The sequence below is a fragment of the Columba livia genome, chromosome 23, assembly GCF_036013475.1.
Source record: "Columba livia isolate bColLiv1 breed racing homer chromosome 23, bColLiv1.pat.W.v2, whole genome shotgun sequence".
Lineage (NCBI taxonomy): Eukaryota > Metazoa > Chordata > Aves > Columbiformes > Columbidae > Columba > Columba livia.
Genome location: NC_088624.1, coordinates 2,468,161 through 2,483,734, shown reverse-complemented (window position 1 = coordinate 2,483,734; position 15,574 = coordinate 2,468,161).

Below are 15,574 nucleotides of genomic sequence, written 5' to 3'. Positions count from 1 at the left end.
CATCTCTGGGGAGAGGGGCGGGGGGGCAGCAGCATTGCTGCTGCTGTAAAGGTGGGTCGGGGGAAACAAATAAGAAATAAACAGGTGGTGGCAATGCTGCCGGTGGGTGTACCCGGCCCCGCGGGACCGGCAGCTCCCGGCTAACGCAGCAATGGGGCTTGTCCATCGTTTGGCAGCCGTCAACTCCCTGCACCAGCAGCCAAACCCCCCCATGGCAGAGCCCCCATGGCACCAGTACCCGGTCCCCAAGCGGCAGCACCCACCATGGCCCCGAGCACCCATGGTCTAGGGGGAGAGCAGCCCCCGTGGTGCGATGGGTACCCAAAGGTGCCCTCTGGCACCTCACCCCACTTGGCACCTTCTGGTCGAGAGAAACAAACCCCAGGTCCCGCAAGGAGGGGATAAGATATAATAAGCAGCTGCTTTGTTTTGCACAATTTCCCGGGACGAGCGAGGCGGGGTTGTGGGATTTTTCCCACCCCCGTGGGATGGGGCGTGGAGCCGACCAGCACCTTCCCAGGGAGGAGCCGGGGAGGTGGAGGAGACGCCGGTGAACCCCCAGCAGCTCCTGCAGTGCTGCATTAACCAGAGCGCTGCTGCCCGGGGGGGGCACAGCAACGCCGGCTCCATTAGAGAACATCCGTGGGGCAAAAGCCTTTTGAAGTGCATTAAATGGGGCTGCCGTGCTCCTGACAGCAGGACATCCCAGCACACGCAGCTGGGGGGGCTGAGACACCCCAGGGGTGGCAAGGGGATGGGTCTTGCTGCAACATCCTATCTGTCCTTGGTCAGTGATGAAGCCCGGTGGGTTTGTCCTCTGCTCCCAGGCAGCCCCAACATCTCATCATGCACCCCAGCATCTTACTATGCACCCCAGCATCTCACCACGCACCCCATCACCTCCGTGCACTCCCACAACCACATCGGCTGGGGGGGGAGGACAGGGTAGAAAAAAGATGAATGAAAAATGGGAAGAGTTGCTGTTAGACCCGGGAGCGCTTCTGAGATGGAATAAGAGGTGAAATGTTCACAACACAGAGTGAAATCCTCTGATCTGTGTCTTGCTGGTAAGCAGATCGGAGGAGCTAAAGTTCCCCCCGGCATTAAAAGTCTCTTGTTTAATACCAGATCCCAATCTGCCACTCTCTGGAAGGTGCCACCTGGAAAGTCTGGACCTTCCCGTGCCAGGGGGACAGTGGCCACCCCATGGGGCCATCCCACCCCCGGCACCTCCCAAACCAAGCGAGAAAAACCTGCGTAGGACAGACCCTGTGTGGGACACCTCCCCACGGGCTCTAGGGGGGTGAACAAGGGGGAAGATTGAATTTGTATGGAGCATCAGGTGGGAAATTCAAGGATAGAAGTGTCAACGATGGCGAGAGCCACCAAGGACCAGATTAGAGACATTTTGGGGTATCTGGGAGGGACATAAACCTGAGCAGCCGGGAAGGGCTGGGACAACCCGCCACAAGCCCAGTGATGCTGTGACAGGTCCAAAAGCCACCAGCAATGCCCCACATGTTCTACACCAGCAGAAGCAAACCCGGTCCCGGGGCACAACGTGGGGTGACACCAGCTGACAGCTCCCCGGCTTCTCCGCTCACAGGGGTTTTGATCACGGCAGATCCAAGTGAGGCGGTGAAACGTCTCTAAACGAGCTGAAATGCCGTCTAATCGGCACATCTATTTTCTAACAAGTTACGTATTCCCTTCAGAGCTCCGAGTCATTTCAAAAACACATTAAGGAGAAATATTTGAAGCTAAAATGTATTAAACAAGCACTTCATCCTCATCAGCAGAGAGGTTATAGACCTTTGCTGGTCTCCTTCCAATAACCTTGTGCACAAGATACCACGAGGCAATCTCCTGTTTTTCAAACCTCATCAGAAACACGTGCATGAGAGGCCGGTCCTGGGGACGAAGCTGGGCTGACACCCCACAGGGACCTTTTGGGGGGCTGGCAGGGCAGGACGGGGTGACTGTCACCCCCAGGGCCTCCCCTACAGCAGCCAAAACCATGGGTGACACGAGCCAGCCTGCACCCGACATCAAGGGAGTGACCTGAAAACATCCCAGGCTCCTTGGCAGAAAGCTGGCGAGAGCACGAGTCTCTTTATTTCTGTTTTCTAAGGCTTTACAAAAGGGGGAGGGAGGGAGAAGATCCTGCAGGCACGAGAGAGGGAGTTAATTTGGAGAGGAAAGCATATATTGCATATAAACCACACGACTCCAGGAGCTGGCGCTTCAGCACGAGAGCCAACATCTCTGACCCACGTGGAAACGGAATCCCACCAGGGACCAGCTGCCCCCCCAGCACACACCAAAACACATCCAACACCCACCCCGCTGTAGAGACCTGCGGCCTTGGTTCTGTCCTAAAAAAGAGGGAAAGGGAAGAAAATAGGTTCCTAAACCTCCCCCCATTCTCTGCTGCTTGGCTGCAGCCTCACACAGTCACCACGTCACCCCCTGTCCCCAAACCCCCCCAGCCCTGCAGAAGGGGTTCAAGGTCCCTTTGCTGCCGGGCTGGACATGAGGAATGTGAAAGATGAGCCTCAGCTTTCAATTATTTATCGTACATTTCTTTTTTTGCCTGACTTAGCCTGAAAAGTCCTTTGAAGCGCCCGTCACAGGATGAGATCTGGATGTTCCTTGCCTTTAATTAGCCCTCCCCACCAACCAAACCATCCTCATCCTCATCCTCCCTCCTCTGCTGGGCAGCCCAGACCAGCTTGTACCACTTGCTCCAAGGGATGAGAAAGATTTTTGGGGAGCAGGAGCTCCTTTCCCCTTCAAAGGCCCACAAATGCCACCCACAGAATGGGAGGGGTCAGTGTCACAACCCCCCTGGACGGATCAGAGACATTTCAGACGTTGCTATCTGACATTTGAGCCGTTTCAGGCTCAGCCCTGCCCTCCAGCACCGTCCCCCTCCCCTCGCCACCTTCACTGGGAAGACTTTGAAGCAAAGCCTGAGCATCTGAAGCACCAGAGCCTGTTTTGCTCATATTTTTTAATATAGCTTCACACGGAGCCATCCCACACACATCTGTCCCCCCTCGGCGCAGGCTCACAGTCACCCGCGTCCCCAGCCCCTCGCCCACGCTGGCCACGCAGCCGCACGGTGCCATTTATAACGCGCCCAGTCACGCACAAGCCCTCGCGGCTCCATCCCCTCCGCACGCAGGGTTGTGGATGTGCCTTTTCCATTCTCCCCCCTCCAGGCACGCTCCATCTTCTCCCAAAAATCCACCTGGAAAGCGTGAGAAAGCCTTTATGTTCTCTTCAAGCACCATTTGTCCTTAAAAAACAATCTCCTGAGGGTCCTACCTGTAACGCCCAGATTTCCCACTCCTGAGTAGCCCCATTATGGGGAGAAAAATAGCGGAGTAGGTGACAACCTTCAATCACAGCAGCGTGAAGGGGAAGGGTTTGAAACTGGAAATTCGAATTGTGAAAGACAAGGGTCGCCTCGGTCAGGGAGTTTGGACCTTCGGCTTGTTTCTTGGGAAAAAGAATTCAGCCCTAATGTGGAAACCCAGACCCTGAGGTCTGAGCCGGGTCCTCGCCCACTCGTGGTCAGGCTCGGGTCGAGGGTCACAGGGGTGTTACTATACAGCTGTGCCTATCGCTGCACATCTGGATGGCGTGTCTGAATCCACAGGGAATGACCTGGGTGTATCAACGGCAGTGTTGTCACACTATGAATGTCAGCCAGAGCGAAGCTGCTGGGAGCTGGACCGGGGTCAGGGAGGGGATGCAGGATCTCGCATGCTCCGGGATGCCAGGGGGCAGTGGCCGTGCAGGTGACGTGCTCCGGCGGCAGCTCCACGCACTGCCGGTATCCGCTGCTTTCCTCTGGGCATCGGGAAGAGGAGAAGTCTCCATGGCAACCGAGGACAGATGTGACCATGACTTGTAATCAGCCGGCAAGTTTTGGGGCTGAAAGAGGCACCCGTGTACCAAATGGGCTGCAAATCATCTGCAAGGAGACCTGTCTTCTGCCATCCACGCAAGGAAGGGTGACTTACAGTTGCCCACATTTTACAGCAGGGAACCTGGGCGAGGTCACACGTGGGAATGAGGGCTGGACCCCCACGTCTAACCCCCAGCCCCGTCTCCCAGCTCAGCCGGGGTGCTGGGGCTGCCCTCTCCCCCATGGGTTTGACAGGCAGGTTGTCAGGAGGAGGGTGGGATGTGCTGTGAATTACGCTGAATTTTTGCAGGTTGGGGCCAGCTTCCTGGGCTAGCGTTAAAGAGGAGGCGCTATCTTTCATCAGCCGGTAGCCAGGTTTCTCTCTGTAAGTGCTGTGTGGGCAAAGAATTGTTGATGCATAATGTATGGACATCTGAGCAGGAGGGGGATGGAGACAAGAGGATGAACAAGAAGAGGAAATGAAAGGAAAAGAGGTAGAGTGGGGTCTGCTCTCTCCTCACCCCAGATTTAGCATCTTACTCTGCTATTCATGGACCCTTTGATCCCCAAAGCCTCACAAAACCCCCTGCCCTCCTCAGCATTGCCCTGTGGGACCTTTGGCCACGCTGAGGCTGTTAAGTGGGGACAAAGCCCCTGCAGGGCTGGCCCTTGGGGGGTGAGCAGTTGTCAGGTGCTGGCACAGCATCCCTGGCCGCAGGACAGACCTACACACAGGACAGACAGCTCTGCATCCTTGCGAGAGCCCTCCGAGCTGTCCCCTTTCCCACAGAGTCACCCCAGCAGCCACGCTACACCAGGGATGAAAAGCCAGATGCTTCCCGAGGTTTGATTTCTTCCTTGCAGCTTTAAGAGGATTTTCCCCTTTGAAGGGGCAGCTTTGCCGATTGCAGAGATGACCGATATTTCCACTAACCAGGCAAGAAACCCTGCGCTGGCTCCCAGCCACGGTGGCCTGGGGGGAGGACAGGCTGGGGGCTCCCCACGCTTGGCTGACTCCATCCACCCTTCATTCTCAGGATACCATCAGCCCAGCCCCGTGCAGTCCCAGCTCGGGGGGCAATAGCAGAGTCTTGCATCAAACAGAGAGATAAAACACCCCAAAGCTGTCTGTACCAAGCTGGCCATGGCCTTGGGGTGATGTTGGGGGTGCGGGAGCAGCTAAGAGATGGGTACGGGCTGGAAAACCTGCCTGGGTGACAGTGTGGGACACCCCCGAGCCTGCGACCTGCTGGCAAAGCCACCAACGAGCCTTGTCCCAGTGAGGACAGCAAGATGGACACGTTAGTACAGAGGATGGAAATAACTTCAGTTCCCCGGTATCTTACGAATCACCAGGGTTTGGTGAAGGTTGTGGGAAACCAGAGCCATAGGGGAAGCTCCTCCTGCCATGGGGGTTTCTGCAAAGCCTTGGGGCAGCTCAGGAGAAAGCCGAGCTCTTCACTGCGGAGTTCAGCAACCAGACAAGGAGATGAGTTATCATGGGCTGATCACAGGCTGACAGTTCAAAGGGAAGGAGACGTGCTGGGGCAAGCGGGGAGAAGGCAGAGGAAGCCATGGGAGCAAAAAGCAGCAGCACATTTAATTTGTTGTTGTTGGCTTTTTGTGCTGGGAGGAAGAAGAGCAAAGAGAAGAGCAAAGCAGCAGAACCATCAGGCCTGAAGAGCCACATCCACAGCAACATCCCGCCTGGGCGTGCTTGGGGCAAAACTGTGCTGTGGGAAACAGAAGTAAAGAAGAGCCCAGCGATGGGCTTTAAAGGGGACAGGGTGCTGGGTGCTGAAGAAATGTTAAAAAGCGGTGTTAAGATTAAGCCACCATGGAAGGGGATGGTAAGGAGAGAGCTGAGTCACAGCTGACACCTCGCAGCGGGTAAATGCCACAGCCCGAGCAGAGCAGCGCCAGCTGCAGCAGCCAGAAAAGGAAGGGGAAAGGGTAGAAGGCTCACAGACGGGGATTAAATATTATTTACCATGGCTGGGCTTGAGCTGATGGCCAGACAGCCACCAGGAGACAGCAGAGGCAATCCCTGCCCGCAGCGGGGATGGAGCAAGCAGCCCCCGTGCCCTGAAGTGAGAGCACATGATGAAGAATCACATGGGAGGTGGCGATGACTTGGATTCCTCCAGGTCCCCGCTCTCCTGAGGGGATTTTCTCTGCTTCGAGCAAGAGGGTCCCTGGGCTGCCCATGACACCCACGGCATCGGCTCATTTGTGAGGAGGGGGTGCCCAGATCACCCAGCCACACTGGGAAAGCTCAGGGGGTGGAAATGTCCAAAAAAAAGCAAGTTTGAAGGCTATTTTTGTAGCAGAAAGAACCAGAAATCTGGGTCAAATGGATAGGAGACACATCAGGGGATTGCTAGATGAGAAAGATGCGTTTCTCCAAATTTGGGGGACGAGGTCCCCAGTGCCAGCAGCTCAACCATGGGTATCCCCAGCTGGGGGGGTCAGGGACCCTCCACCATTTCCAGAACCACCCTGGAACCACAAAGCAGATGAAGAGCTAAGGAGGCTACAGGGATCTGCCTTTTGAATCTGGCTTGACGGAGGCAGATCGATTCTGCCCGAAGCCACGTTGCCGGTCGATGCTGAAGCATGCCTCAAGTCCATTTCCTCCTGTCACCATGCTGTGACCCCCCAGGAGGGCGAGGGGACAGGTGGCAGGTTGGGATGACGCGTTCCACGGCAATCGATAAGCAACAGGAGCATTGCATGAGGTTGTTCTTCATGCTTCCCACTGACTCACACTGATCTGGATTTGGCAATTCAAATATTGTTGATTATCTCTCCTGCCATACCAAGAAAAAAAAAAGAAGGGTTTTTGGCAAAGATTTCCAGAAAACTTGGGTCCATCCCAATACAAATTAGGAGAACTTTGGAAAAGTCAAAAAAAATGCACAGGATGGGGGAAAACAGGCAAAAAACCCTTTCCTGAAAAGCTGAAGTTTGCTGGTTGTATCTCTCCTCTTCCCCACAAAGGCAGCAACATCTTCCTGTGCTCATGGTACTGTCTCCATTTGATTTATACAGTAAATAACAAGCTTCCTTGCCCTCATCTCCTTCAGCTGGAAAGAAACTCCCTTGAATTTGTCAAAGGCAGGCAAAGCCACCTGGATGGGGAACCCGTTCCTAAGAGGAATTTGTAATGCCAACAGCTGGAAAGGGCAGATCCACAGCTGGACAGGGCTAAAAGCCTCTGCGGTCCCTGGGAACCAGCAAACACGGGCTGACAGAGCAGAGCCCGCGGGTGTTTGAGAGGCTGCAAAGTTGATGTTCAGCCCCAAATACCTGATGTAGAAGGAGCTGCAGGGGATGGGCGAGCTCGGCTCACCCAGGACAGATGTCACAGGGCTCTGTGGTTTGGACCATGATGAGGAGGACACAGCCTGGATGGAGAGAGCGGTGGGGAGCCTGAGAGCTAGGAAACTAAATCCAGATGCAGGGCTGGAGCGCAGGCGCTTGCACAGTCCCCACTAGGGGAGGTTGAAGTTGGATCTGGGGAACAATTTCTTCCCCAAAGGGCTGTGGGGCATTGGAACAGGCTGCCCAGGGCAGTGCTGGAGTCACCATCCCTGGAGGGTTGGACAGACGGACATGAGATTTTCAGGGACTTTGGACAGGGACAGGGGTGGGGGAATGGTTTGACTTGATCAAAAAAGTCCTTTCCAACTTAAATGATTCCATGATTTTAAGCCCCAAAGGACTTCCTGATATAATGCTATTTAGGATAGAAATGCCAATCACATTTCCCTTTGGTGTGATCTTATCAGGGGTGGGCTTGCCAGCCGGAGCTAATTAAATCCTGGATGCAGTCGCTGCTTAAATTAAAGTTGGTTTCCTGCACTAGCAAAGACAAGGATGGAGGCAGCCTGAGCTTTTCTGTATCTAGCAAGAACATCTGCCACATCCAACTCACATTGGTCCTACCTCCTCCATGGCTCTCACAAGGTGCAGGATGGTACCAGTGGCCACCAGATCCATCACGAGAGCCCAGGGGACCCCCAGAGCTTTGCATCGCGCGTTTTGTTGCAGCACAAGGTGTTGCAGAAACAACCGGATCCCAAAGGCAGGGGCTGTCTCCAGGGGTGACAAGTCAGGCACAGCACAATGTTACGTTGAAGAGAGGCGGCTGTGCCGGCAAAGCCAGACACTCGGTTCAGACCTACAAAAGAAGATTTATTTTGACTTCCAGCTCGCAGAAAGCAGGCAGGAAAAGCAGCTCTTAACCCTGAACCTGCCCCAGACACCTTCCAGCAGCTGCTGAACAAAGGAAAATAAGAAATTAAAAGAGATGGAGGGATCAGCAGAGCCCCCAGTTTCTGGTACACTGGTGCCCATGAAGCCTCAAGGCACAGGGGATGTCCATTTTCCATGACCCATAAGCAAAGGGAGGAAATCACCAAGACTGTTACAACAAGTGCTTTTCTTAGGAGAACTCTACTACCGGACAGGAATTTGCTGTTTGAGATCCAGGGATGCTCTGGTGCAGCAACACGCCTTCTCTCTTCTGCTTTCCTCCCGCTAATCCCACCTGCTCCTCATGTGCCTCCTGCTTTAAGGAGACTTCAAAAGGCATCACAGCTTTAAAAATGCTGGGGAAACCTCCCTAATCTACATTCCGTATTGCTAAGTCCTCACAGTCCCAGGAAACCCTTCCAGGCATTGACCCATCAGCCAGAGTCCATCCCCTCGGCGCAGGGAAGAGCACGACATTTAACGCTAAAGGAGAGAGGATGATCGTACAGTTAAAGCACTGGCAGAAAACCCGATAGCCGGGGATCTGGTCCCATCTGCCATACGCTTCCTCTGGGAATCTTCATGTCTATTTTTGGGCAACCCATCCCTGCCTGCTTGCAAGGGAAGGTGGGTGGTGGGGAGGCTATCACAAGCTGTCGTGCTTCGCGGGGCTTTTTTAAGTCTTCTTATGAAAGCTGGGTCCCAATTTGCGGAGTAAATTGGACAGCGTCGTCATCCTGAGACGTGTCCATTCAGCACAGGCTGGGTGAGCTCTGGGGACAAGGGCTGAGCAACATCGTGGACACACGGGGCTGGACACAAAGGGTTCTGCAGACCAGAGCAATGTGTGATGCACAGGGAGAAACCAGGACCTGCTGGAGCCTCACGGTTGGGCAGGTTTTGTCATCTCTGACACCAGGACCTGGCAAGTTGTCCCTAAAAAGCTCAGAGCAAGGAGAAGATTAAAAAGTGCTTACATGCTCCCAACTCTAATACAACCTGTCTAGAAACCAGCTCTCCAATAAGACCATTCAATACCACTTATGTCCAGAAGATTCAGCAAATAAATCATAGTCTGGTGATGGAAAAGCCTACAACCACTGGACCACAATCACACTGCAGAAGGTGTGCAGAAGGTGTGCATGCCCACACTGAGGATTTTTGGGCAACAACCTCACCCACACGGGCACTGCTCAGCATCCCTTGTTGGCTCATTGCTTCTCCCTTGTCCATCATCCCACGGGGCTGAAGGCTGCGCTGAGCCAAGGAGAAGGGAAGGAGCCGGAGTCATCCTCACTCTCACACACGTAGGTGCCTTCTCTTTGGCAAACATTGCCAATCAGAGGAGAAAGTGGGATGGAAACAGCTCCCGAGGGAGAGGAGGCAGCTGGAGACGGCAGGAGAGGAGGGAGGAGAAATCCTGAGATGCCTCGCTACCGAGTTCACGCTGAGTGGAATTGCTGACAATTTTCTAACAGAAAAAACAATTTGCGTGAATCTTGAGGCGGGGGGGAAAGAGCCTGTCAGCAGGGATCGAGATAGGAGGGGACAAGCAGTGTCAGGGGCACCGGAATGGAGCAAGAAGCCCCACAGCGGTACCTGCAGGTGGGAGAGGAGGTTGAGGTTGGGGACCAAACCCACCCCAGTGCTCAATTGTGTCCTCCAGCTCCAGAACCCACCCGCATCTCAGCATCCACCAAGCGCATGGGTGCAAATCCACCATCAAAGGTGCTAATAGCTGCAAGCAAGCGCAGATCCAGAGGCAACCACAGATGGAGAAGCCTGCCAAGGATTTTTATCAGGCTTAACAGAAGGAAAAATTAAACCCATTTACTCTAGAGCAGCTACACATGCCAGAGGTCACTGCCTAAACCTTCGGCTGGCAAAGCCCTGAGGATTTTCCCCCAGGGCCAAAGAAGTTGTGAACAAACTTGCAGCCCCTGGGGCAAAGCTGGATCAATGTCCCTTCCAGCCCCAGGATCACAGCAAGAGGTGTTAACGATCACAAAACCAAAGAAGCGGAGAGATGGTGTTTATCGAGCCCAGAACTCGCCGGAATGACAGATTTCAGGTATTCTGCACAGAAACCAGCCCTGTTTGATGGTTGCTCCTGTTGCCCTGGATACACAACAGGGCTCAGTGTTATTTATGGGTTTTCAATAACCAAGACAGCACCAGGATGATACGGCTCATTGATTTCCCTAATGAAAACCTTGGTGAACCATGATGTCGGACCACAAAATCGTGGTGGATCGCGTGAGCCAAAGAAGAGTCGGTGTGAGCGGCTGTTACACTCTGAGGGGTTGAAACCAGGATCTTCCCCATCATGGAGCCAGGGAAATAACCACATAAAAACCACGTAAACCACCTGAATGAGCTGACATTCATCTTCACTGGTGCCAGGGCTCCTGGCGTCTCCCACACATCACATTACTAATTGATTTTCCCATTAATGGGCCAAACTGCAGAAGAACCAGGAGTTCTCTCCGCTCCACCTGATACTTGGATAAAATGCCTCAAGCACGGGGTATAAATATCCCAAATCCCAGTAAACCAAGCTCGTCACCACAGGGATGTGGGGAGAAGGGGTGGGCACGCCAACCCTCTTAAATATCAATAATTGCTATGCCTGAAAAATACACACTTTATACATATATTTAAGAAACGAAGAAGAACAGAGGGGTGGGTGTGGCAAAACTCCAAATTTCATCTCCCAAATTATCAGCAAACTGCCTCCTGCAAAGCTGACAGGCAGGAACAAAACAGTCATTACACTGCAAACCACTGACGGGAGGGAAGAGAACTGTCAGGCGGGCTCGCAATGAGATATTAAACACGCAAATGGGAGCTGCAGCCTAACGAAGAGCAGACCGGGGGGTCAGCATTGGGTTTTGGAAGGTGGGGAGGCAGCAGGGACGCTGGTGACATCAGGGTTTGTTTGGTCTGAGCGAGACGAGACCAAGGAAGACGTGATGGAAAAGTCCTCAAAGACAGAAAGGGCAGCGGCAGAGGACGGGAATAATCTGTTCTTTGTGTCTGCCGGGGAAAGGACAAGAAATAATGGGCTTAAAGTGCAGCAAGGGAGATTCTGACTAGATGGTAAGAAAAACTTTGGAATAATAAGGACTATTAGAGCCCTGCGACAGCCAGGGGAGGCAGTGGGATCTCCATCACTCGAGGCTTTTAAGAACAAGACAGACAAATATCTGTCAGAAATTATATAGGAATAGTTGATCCTGCCTTGGGGCAGGGGATAAAGTAAATTACCTTTTAAGGCCCCCTCTAGCTCTCCCTTTCTGCGATTCCTCGTGAGCCCTGTCACCAAAGGCCGTATGCCTTGAAGCAGAAAGCATCTCCCCAAGAAAACAAGCACATCTATCATCAGGAAAGTGCTGTCATTAGCAAAGTTAACGAGGCCGGTGCACAGAGGTGAAGACACACCGACCCAGACGAAGCTGCAGGATTGATCGGCGACCCTGCGCGCGGGGGCACCCACTCCATGCAAAGGGGTCTGGGAGGAGAACATCTCAGCAAGTGCAAGATCCTTGGGTTGGCAGCAAGGTGCTGAAGCAAAGAGGAGGGAAAACGAGAGATTGGCAAAGCATTTTGGACAGATGGGGAAAAAGAAAAGAAACAGCATAATGCAAGACTTTTTCTTATTTTGCATGACCACCCTTTAGCACATTTTGGGAGCATTTGGTTCCCGCGGCTGAGCTCTGCCCCAGCGCACCAGGAGCATCCAAAGCTACAGACGAGTTCTATCCTGGGAGATGTACCCACACGCAGGAAGAGGCTGCCTGGGAACCAGCAGGACTGATTTGCCGTTTAGAGCATCAAATCATGCTAACAGTGACAGGATTTCCCTTCCTTTTCAAAGACGAGCTCTTTCTTCATGTCAGCTGTTTAGCATAAAGTGAACAAGCGAGCCAGACCCGTCTCCTACCTCCTGCAACCTTTATTCCCCACTGAGCCGCTTGTCAGCTGTTTGCTGATGGGTACGTAACTCTATCTGCGAGCGTTATCTCATGCAGGGCCGAGGGAAGAGCCGCCTGACCCTCCCCAGGGGGGAAAACATGGGATGTATCTGCACGAGGTCCAGGTTGGCTGTTTTTTTGGGCGTTTTGGAGTGGTTTATGGGCGCGCTGCAGACAGCGGGGCTGCAGCCAGCCCCTCTCGCCCGGCCGGCGCGGGGGGACCGCGATGACGGGCTCGGTGCCTCGGCGATGTCGTCATCCCGTAAATCTGCAGCGTTCTCTGGAGATGGTGGCCCAGACATGGGAGAGGTTGGTCATGGCTTCCCCAGAGACCTGCTAACGAGTCTGGAGCCTGACCAGAGCCAGGGAGCCTGGGCGGGGGACGGGGACTTACCTGCATCCCAGCCGCTAACTCGGGTACCTGTTTTGTCCCAGGCTCGCAGCCCAACCTCCTCCTGGGTCTGAGATAAGAGGCAAAAATCAGCATTTAGCAGGAACCTCCATCCTGGCCAGGGAGGCTCCTGCGTGCCCATACCCTAACAAAAGCATCTGTGTTTATTCCGAGCACCTCCAGCCTCTGTAAGGAGACAGCGATGCCCGGATCAGGTGGGATTCCAGATCCAGGGCAAAAGACAAACCTACTCAGGACCTTTGTGCGTCTCACCAGCTTCTGCCTAACCAAGAAACCTGCAGGATTGGTGATACACATTAATTACACCCAGGGGTTGTTGCAGGGAGCAGCATGTGCACAGACCATATTAGACCATGTGCAAGAACATTTTAGTGCTTCCACCCAGCAGCACATTGACCCTTTGGCAGCCACATACACCCCCTGGCTGTGGGGCTGCTTGGGTCCCTCTGCCTTCAGAGGGTGATGCTGGGAATGAGAATCAGGCACCAGCAAAACCATGGGGAAAGGCAGGTACCCGGTCGCTATAGAAACCAGCAGCAGGAGGATGGAGGAGGAGGAAGATGGGGTGCAGATCCGCACCACGCTGCTTCCCCAAGCAGCACCGGCTTTGCCTGGCCCTGAGGTGACTGTCCCCACCAGCCGTGCTGGTTTGGAATCCCCCAGCTTGTCCAGGGATGGGGACAAGGCTTTGCTGCTCCCCGGGGAATTATTCAGCCTCTCCAAGCTTTGGAGCTTCACCTTTGTAGCAAAGAAAAACAGTCTTTTCCTGCCAGGTCACTCGGAATACAAATTCACAGATAGTTGCTTGAGGTGGGATGTACATTGGGGGGTGGCAGTGTCACCCAGGATGAGCCTTGCACAACTTCGGGCAGAAAGCAGTGACAGAGGAACACACAACTCATCAACTCAAACGTTTTCCTCCCCAGTTGTAACTTGGGGTGTAGCCAGGAGCACATGAAACACCCCACCCAGGCTGGGGTGTGGAGCAGTTCAGCAAACCTGGAGAGAGGGAACGCAGCCCCCGCTCATCACAAAGCCTCACGAGCAAAGCCAGGAACAGGGAGATGGCATTAGCACAGTTTTAAAGGAGGAAAAAGGGGCAAGGAATGGGGAAGGGCAGCTCACGGGGCAGGTGGCATATGCTACCATTGCCCTCTCCCCTTGGCTGCCCGAGCTTGGGTATCACAGCCCCTCCATATGCCATCAAATCACCGTGACCTACAAATTAGCTTCTAGCCCCATTTTATGCTAAATGGTGTAGGAATACAACAGGCTGTGGCAAGAGTTCAAATTAAGACTGCCAATTAATGCTCCTCTTGGGGCTAATTAAGTATTACTTTCTACAGCACTTTTTTCCCCTCCCCTAAATACTTTGCCAACTACTTCCAGACCCGGAGCATCGCAGCTGCCTGGGGCAGCAGCCGCGGCACGTGGGGACCCTCCCTGGTACCCGGGCAGGAACCTCAGCATCCGCACACCCTCGTTGAGTTCTAATGTGGGCTGAAGTGATTTGATTTGGGAGCGATCAAGAAGCAAATTGGCCTTGCAGAGATTTCAATCAATGGTTCCCTGAAGTCAAGAGCTTGCAATTCCTTCTCCTTTGACTGAAACGGCTTTAAGGCTGTGAATTATACAGGCAGAGAGATGATGGGGAGTGATGGGTGGTAGATTCTCACCTGTCTGGGTTAGCAGGTGACAGCAGGTTCCTGTGACACAGGCAGCTGTGACCCTGCCATGAGCCACATGTCCAGCCAGAGCTTTGTCCTCTCCCCAGAGCCTCTCTGAGCCAGTTTTGGGGTCTCACACATCACAAGGAGCCCCCCAGGGACACAGCACTGTCCCCAGCTAAAGTGCTCCACACGCACCAGAGTCTGCAGAAAGCCTGAAACCATCGCTCTGCATAGAGACGGGACTGGGGGGTTGGTTTTTAACAGCATGTTTTGATTTCCAAAGCTACAAGAGTGTTAAAGAACAGAGGAGGCAGAGCCAGAAGCAGGATGTGGGGGGTGCTTCCCCAAGCTTCTGCCTTCCCCAAATTCAGCTTTGGAAACCAAACAGCTCCCACGACCTCCAGACAGACAGGAGATGGGCAAAGGGCAGATTGTGCAGAACAGCCTCCCTGCCCACAGCCCTGCGGGCAAGGAGAGGGCAGAGCCCCCGAGCCGACAGCCAGGGCTGCTGGCCAGTGCCGAGTCACTGAGACAAATTCAAAAGGGTAGAAAGGCAAAAAAAAATAGAAGAAGAAAGGATGAGAGATGAGAAAACATCTCGGCTGGTACAGCCAGCCCTGAGCCCCAGGAGAGCATCAGCTACTGGGCTTCTCCTCCCGTTTCCATGGTAACACAATTTGGTGCTCTTTAGAAGAGCTCGCTCCCCCTCTCCCCCTAGTTAATTTTATTTCGTGTTTTGAAATAAAAGTGGTTGATGTGGCTTTTGTCTCAGGAGCCTCATGGGTTGGGGGGAGAAAAGGGGGAATATCAGCAGATCTGGAGAGGCTGCAAAGAGGAAAGGGGGACCCGGACCCCAACACATCAGCCTTCCTGGAGGAGCAGCTTTGCTTGGTCCATTGAGTGCTCCTGGGGTAACACGCATGGGGGTGCTGCCCATCAATCACAGGGTGGGCTCCCCCCTTAGAGGTGATGGGCTGGGGGTGGGTGCCAACCCCATCACCCACTCCCTGACCTTGGGAAACACCCCAGAACCTCAATTCCCCCCCAGCGAGCTGGTGTCACCCTCTTCTTTTGCCCATCCATCCCTCCCTGTAGGGCAGACGTAGTGTCACCCCCCAAAATATAACCACCCACCCCCAAGGACCCAGCACACCACACAGAGTCCAACCACCATATATTGCATGCAACAAGACAATACAGGGACCACCCTAAGCCTTCATGCTCCAAAAATCCTTCTGTTTTCCCAGAAACATCCCCAGGATGGGAGAAGAACATTCAGCCCCCGCTGCTGAATGCCATTCTGCTGCTGCTCAGCACCTCGTCAGCACCCAGGCTAACAAACACG